Genomic DNA, 7,672 nt, shown 5'->3' with positions numbered 1-7,672 from the left:
CAACTGGTCCACAGACCCCTCCCAGTCCTCCTCACCCTCTCCTGTGAGCCACTCAGGGCGGTAGGAAACATCAGGGGAGAACAGGAGGCCAAAAGCACAGGTCGGCGCTGGTACAGGCATCAGACAACATCGGTCCGGCTCCGTGTCCTCATCGAGGGGGTGGCTGGGATCGACCCCGGGCTGCCTCAGGACACCCCCACGCCGCACGGCACACCAGCTGTGTGTGTGCCCCCTCGCTGCTGCTCACTGTGACGATCTGCCGTTTTTTGCCTGTTTTTACTAAGCTCGTTTTTTCCTGGTATTGCCTCACTGTTTCCCCTGCTGTCTCATTGTGATATGTGTGATATTTGTACCCTGTATTGCCTGTTTCCCCTGGTGATAGCCCTGCTCCCTGCCACCGTGATCACGCGGCCTCGCCCCCTTTGCTTCTGTGTCCTCCCTGCTCCCGCCTCCCAGCTGCTCCTCCCTCCCACTTTGCCTTAAATGGAGACCGCGAGGACGCGCAGCGGTCACGCCGATAGTGCGCCGAAGGCACGCCAAAGGCAAGCCCGTCTGCGCCCGTCCGCGCCCAGCACCAGGCCCCTGAGGATGCCAGACCACACGACAGACGTACGACTCCTCCACCCTCCACGCACTCAACGCCGGCCGGAATCCCGCCTGCTACCAAGCCACCCCGGGACGCACCCACGGACCCTTCACCTGCCAAGCCTGCAAATTTACCTGCCTCCGGACCTGCACCGCCCCCGCCAAACCGAGCCCCAGCAACAACCACCTGAAGTGCATCCTGCTGAACACCCGCTCCGTCCACAGGCACGCCGTCGAACTCTGGAACCTGCTCGACACAACAGCACCAGACGTCACCTTCCTCACGGAAACCTGGATGAACGCCTCCTCAGCGCCCGACATCGCCATCCCGGACGGATACAAGATCACCCGGAGGGACCGCGTCAACCAGACGGGAGGAGGCATCGCCATCGTACACAAGAACACCATCCGCATCTCGACCAACTCCGACAACACCCTCACAACCGCCGAACACCTGCACTTCCAGATACACACCGACCTCAAGACGACCCTCAGAGGCACTCTCATCTACAGACTCCCGGGACCTCGCACGCAATTCAGCGAAGACATCGCAGACTTCATGAGCCCGCACGCCCTCCCCTCCGCTGACTACATCCTCCTAGGGGACCTCAACTTCCACCTGGAGAACAACAATGACAACAACACCACCACCCTGCTGGACAACCTCGCCAACCTCGGACTCAAGCAACTGGTGAACACCCCGACCCACTTCGCCGGCCACACGCTTGACCCAGTCTTCTCATCCAGCAAGCACATCTCCTTCAGCCACTCCACCGGACTTCATTGGACTGACCACAGCTGCGTCCACTTCAGCTTCAGAAGAACCACGACCCACCACCACCCGCAACGGGCCCCTCGCCGGAGCCGGAGCAAGATCACCACCGAGCAGCTCACCGCCTCCCTCAACCAGAACCCTCCCACCAGCACAACGGACCCCAACAAAGCAGCCAGCAACCTCACACAGTGGCTGACCACCTGCGCAGATGACCTCGCACCACTAAAGAACCCTACCAGCAGACCCGGCTGCAAGAAAACCCCCTGGTTCACCGACGAACTCAAGGACTCCAAGAAGAACTGCCGCACCCTCGAGAAAGCCTGGCGCCACGACCAGACCACAGACAACAGGACCGCCCTCAAGCACGCCACCCGCAAGCACCACCAGCTGATCCGCACCCCCAAGAAGACAGCACTCAAAGAACGACTGGACAACAACACCCACGACAGCAAGGAACTCTTCAGCATCGTCAAAGAGTTCTCCAACCCCAGTGCCGGAAACAACGACATCACTCCCTCGCAAGACCTCTGCGACTCACTCGCCTCCTTCTTCCTCCGCAAGATCGCCAACATACACAACAGCTTCGGCGCATAGACCATGAACCCAACCACCGAACCAACGCCCGCCACCACCACCCTCTGCAACTGGACCCCAGTCAGCACCGAAGACACCACCCGCACGATGAACACCATCCACTCCGGATCCCCAACCGACCCATGCCCCCACCACGTCTTCAACAAGGCCAACGCCATCATCGCACCCCATCTCCGGGACATCATCAACGCCTCCTTCCACACCGCCACCTTCCCGGAGAGCTGGAAGCACGCCGAGCTCAGCGCCCTCCTGAAGAAACCAACAGCGGACCCCACCGACCTCAAGAACTTCCGCCCCATCTTGCTCCTCCCTTTTCCGGCCAAAGTCATCGAGAAGACCGTCAACAGACACCTCGAGACGAACGGATCCCTCCACCCCTCACAGTCCGGTTTCCGAGCCAACCACAGCACCGAGACCGCCCTGATCGCAGCCACCGATGACATCAGATCCCTGCTCGACAACAGGGAAACAGCGGCCCTCATCCTCCTGGACCTCTCCGCAGCGTTCGACACTGTCTGCCACCGCACCCTAGTGCAGCGCCTCAGCAACATCGGAATCCAAGAAAAGGCTCTGGAGTGGATCATCTCGTTCCTCGCCGGAAGAACCCAGAGAGTCCGCCTCCCCCCGTTCAGATCCGAAGCCACCAAAGTCATCTGCGGCGTACCACAAGGATCATCACTCAGCCCAACCCTCTTCAACGTATACATGAGCCCCCTCGCAGCCATCGCACGCCAACACAACCTCAACATCATCTCCTACGCCGACAATATCCAGCTGATCCTCTCCCTCACCAACGACCCCACCACCGCCAGAGCTAGTCTACACGATGGGATGAAAGACGTCGCCGAGTGGATGAAGAACAGCCGCCTGAAACTGAACTCAGACAAGACGGAAGTCCTCATCCTGGGATCATCGCCCTCCGCCTGGGACGATTCCTGGTGGCCCCCTGCCCTGGGCACCACTCCCAAACCAAGGGACCATGCACGCAACCTCGGATTCATCCTGGACTCCTCCCTCTCGATGACCAGACAAGTCAACGCCGTCTCCTCATCATGCTTCAACACCCTGCGCATGCTCTGCAAGATCTTCCGATGGAGCCCCACCGAAACCAGGAAGACCGTCACCCAGGCACTCGTCACCAGCCGACTGGACTACGGGAACACCCTCTACGCTGGAACCACAGCCAAACTTCAAAAAAGACTCCAACACATCCAGAACGCCTCCGCACGACTCATCCTGGACATCCCACGACACAACCACATCTCCGGCCACCTGAGAGACCTGCACTGGCTCCCCATCAGCAAGAGAATCGCGTTCAGGCTCCTCACCCACGCACACAAGGCTCTCCACGACCTGTGCCCAAAGTACCTCAACGACTGCCTGACCTTCTACACGCCCACCCGCCAGCTACGATCAACCAGCCACGCCCTCGCCTCCGTACCATGCATCCGCCGAGCCACCGCCGGAGGAAGATCCTTCTCCTACCTGGCAGCCAAGACTTGGAACTCCCTCCCCATCCACCTTTGGCTGACCCAGGACCACCTCTCCTTCAGGAAGCAGCTCAAGACCTGGCTGTTCGAGCAGTGACGTAAGCGCGCTATACAAATGCCGTGATTGATTGATTGAAGATGGAATGTAAGGCTTCGTAAAAGCTTCGAAGCTGGGCAGGGGTCGCTCCGGGTTCTGTAAAGGGAAGGAAGGCCAGAGTCGACCCATCAGGCTCCGCGGGCAGAGCTGGACGACTATCTCCTGCGTCCTGTCGGCCAATGGACAGGGAGGACGTGAAGAGTGATGTTGCTTCTTCGCCTTATTCTTGTGCTTCGACTTACCCGAAGACAAAGACTTTGATGACGAGTGGTGGTGGTGGCTCTGCAACTGGTTCCGTGACCTCCCTTTCGACCGGGACCTCCAGCGGCACGGAGCAGACTGCCGGGCTTCGAGAAGCTTTCGGGACCACTCCCGCAAAGACTTCAGATTCATGGCCCATCAGTCGGAGCATGACTGTGGGTCGTGGTCGTGCTCCAGGCACCAAAAGGCACACGAGGTGCGGGTCCGTGACCAACATCAATTTGTGACAGGAGTCACAAGCTCAGATGCCGGTCCGACGTGATATCCCTTCAGTGCACTGGGAGTCGATCGAGACAAAAAAGGTGTTGACAAAATCCCCAAAAATGGAGTAAAGAAGTGACTCGAGGTCTACTGGCTGGTGTGGAAAAAGAAAGAACTGACGTCAGAGTGTGAGGGAGGCGTCTAAGTAGATACCGCAAAAAGAACAATTGATGGACAGAATGCAGAACCAGGTCATACATTCACCCCAGTACAGAGATCTGGGCCTAAATCCATTGTTTTTTTGCTCACCATGTCATTCCAGTTTGGACCCAGCCATATGCAAATCAGTCTTGACCCTGCGCCCAATGGGAATAGTCCAGCCCAAACTGCCAGGCCAGGTCCTCCCTGGACTGGAAACAAGCATCCTAGGACCGGTTTCGGGCTTTCAGCCCTCATCAGCCAGGATAGCTTGACTCCAGTGGCATGGAGAGCACGGGACCCACGTCTGGGCACACCTGTCCCACTCGGGGTGACAAATGCAAAAAGAACAATTTATTTTATAAAAAAATTTATTTATAGAGTTTTATATAGCGCGAACTTGACCCAAATCGGGTATTAGAGCGCTTTACATAGCACCAGTTGCGTTACATTAGGACACATTCATTTTTGTTAGGCACGGGGAGATTACGTGATTTACCCTGAATCACAGGATGTTCAGCGTCATTGCCAAGACTCAAACCCAGTTCCCCTGGATTCCAGATCGACCGCCCGAGCCGTTAGGCCAACTCCTCTCCCCAATTGATGGACAGAATGCAGAACCACGTCATACATTCACCCCAGTACAGAGATCTGGGCCTAAATCCATCGTTGTTTTGCTCACCATGCCATTCTAATTTGGACCCAGCCATATGCAAATCAGTCTTGACCCTGCGCCCAATGGGAACAGTCCAGCCCGAACTGCCAGGCCAGGTCCTCCCTGGACTGGAAACAAGCATCCTAGGACTGGTTTCGGGCTTTCAACCCTCATCAGCCAGAATAGCTGGACTCCAGTGGCATGGAGAGCACAGGACCCACGTTTTGGCATACCCGTTCCACTCAGGGTGACAAATGCAAAAAGAACAATTGATGGACAGAATGCAGAACCATATCATACATTTACCCCAGTACAGAGATCTGGGCCTAAATCCATCGTTTTTTTGATCACCATGCCATTCCAGTTTGGACCCAGCCATATGCAAATCAGTCTTGACCCTGCGCCAATGGGAACAGTCCAGCCCGAACAGCAAAAGAACAATGGATTTAACCCAGATCTCTTAACTGGGGGAGAATGTATGATTTATTCAGCATTCCGTCCATCATTTGTTTGGGTAGCACTTTTCACCCTAAGTGGGATGTGTATGCCCGGACGTGGGTCCCTTGCTCACTGGATTCAAGCTGGTCTGGCTGAAAAAGGGTAATACCCAGAAACCGGTCCCAGGACGCTTGTTTCCGGTCCAGGGAGGACCTGGCTTGGCAGTTCGATCTGGACTGTTCCCATGAGGCACAGGGTCAAAACTGATTTGCATATGGCTGCGTCTAAACTGGGGTGGCATGGTGAGCAAAATAACAATGGATTTAACCCAGATCTCTTGACTGGGGGAGAATGTATGATTTATTCAGGATTCCGTCCATCATTTGTTTGCGTAGCACTTTTCACCCGAAGTAGATACCACAACGTCATTCCGGCAACCCCGACGACGAACGTGGAGTCGACCAATGCCACCTATCCACTCGCAGAGGTACTGCTGAGAAAAAATTATCCGGATCCAATTTGACACCTGGGGGTAATTCCAAGGTGAGGAATTCATAATTATTTGTCTCTTTCAGATGCTCTACACTCTGCTTGGCTCTAAGTGCCTGCCCTTAGCATCCTTGTGCCTTTCTTTAACTGGTGCCAAAGGCTGACATCATAACTAAACAGTGTTTACGTTGGAAGTGCAATAGTGCTCTTCCTAGAAGACATGCCCCTGTTTCTCATTATTAAGCAGATTCCTTTGTGAACGCATTTTGCAGGGCAATTCTCAAATGGCGAGGAGGCAGGGGCACTACCAGTTTGGAAATTGTCAGACTGTGGAAGGACACAAAGTTCTGTTTGATTGTTATGTTCGCTGTGATCGGAATTATGACATTTTTAAATTTATTTGCATTGTTATTGCTCATATACTTTTGATGTCAATTCCTGTGCATATTGCATGTCATAATCCTAGATAAACATGTTTTTCTATAATATTTATTGTATCTTTTCACATCTCCCAAATCTTTCAATGGCCTTTTAAATGTCTATTTTTCTTTTCCACAGTTTACTGTCTACATGCGAATCTCTATTCATAAAATATAGATAAGTTTTTATTTTCTCCATCTGAATCCTTCAAAAACTGAAATATCGTCTTTCCTGTCTCTGAATCCACTGCTTTTGCTTCCACATTCTCCCTTCTTTTACTACGCCTCCTTTTCCTTGCATTACTTTTGATTTTATGGTTTCCTCTCAAAAACAAATTTCATTAGCTTCTCAAACTTGTTGCTTCCATCAAAAATTTCAGCCCGTTCTTTTGATCTCTGTGGCTAAGGTCCTGGTTTTCCCACTACCTGGTTACTGCGGCCTAATAGGCCCGTTCAAAGCATACATTGCTTTCAGTTCCATTCTTTCTTCTGTCAGTATTCAAGTTGGTATTTCCAACTCTGCTCACATTACTCATAACCTTTATATTGGCTGCCTATTCAACTTCCTTGCTTATGCATCATCTTTACATCTATTAAAGGGATTGCTCCAAATTATCTTGTTTATCAACCTGCTCATAATTTATGTCCTGCAGGACTAAACCTTCTCTCCTATCCATGGTCCATTCTAGATTTAGGTCTTATAGGATCCAAGGATACGGCAAGATCATCCTCCTACTATCTGCGTTTCTCTTTAACATTCGTTTAAAATAAATAAAATCTTAAAATTTATAGTTGGGGAATTGTTTTTCCATGATGATAGTGCAATTGAATTTTTTGTCTAATTTTCTTTTTGATTTGGAGCTCATGTCCATAATCTTTTGTGATTTTTATATAAGTTTGTGTATCTGAGCTTCAGATGAAAGCGCTATATAAATTCAAATAAATCAAACTAAACTTATGAAAAATTCTGCAGAACCATCTCAGACATATAACTACTGTTTAATTTTCACTGCTGTCAAACAAGGACAAATATGGTATTTATATATTAGTAGTCCAAATTAATAGTGACCTAGCAGCATTGCAAAGAACATATTTCAGGCTAGAAATCCAGTGTCTCAATGGCCCTAGCCATAAAGGACACTCATATTTTAGAAGCCAGGATCTGTTTTTGAAGTGATTAAGTAATCTACACGAAATGTGAGTAAATAGCACTGTTCCCTATTAAAGCCAACATGCACCTCTTTACTGTGGAACTACAGTTCTACTGTCAATAAGTGTTGCAACAACGATTGAACCAGGGTTAGGTTTGGTATTAAGGACAATTTACTGCGGTATGCAAGGTATCAAGAGGAGAAAACTTTTTGTAGTAAATAATATACTCGCATAGTCTCAATTGGAGCTCGCAGAGGTGTGGTATAAATGATATAATTGGTATCGATCAAATGCTCTTGAACTCATCTTCAAGAAAAC

The sequence above is a fragment of the Triturus cristatus genome, chromosome 2_1 (assembly GCF_964204655.1).
Source record: "Triturus cristatus chromosome 2_1, aTriCri1.1, whole genome shotgun sequence".
Taxonomy (NCBI): domain Eukaryota; kingdom Metazoa; phylum Chordata; class Amphibia; order Caudata; family Salamandridae; genus Triturus; species Triturus cristatus.
The sequence above is the reverse complement of the archived record's forward strand: the minus strand, read 5'-3'. Positions refer to the sequence as shown.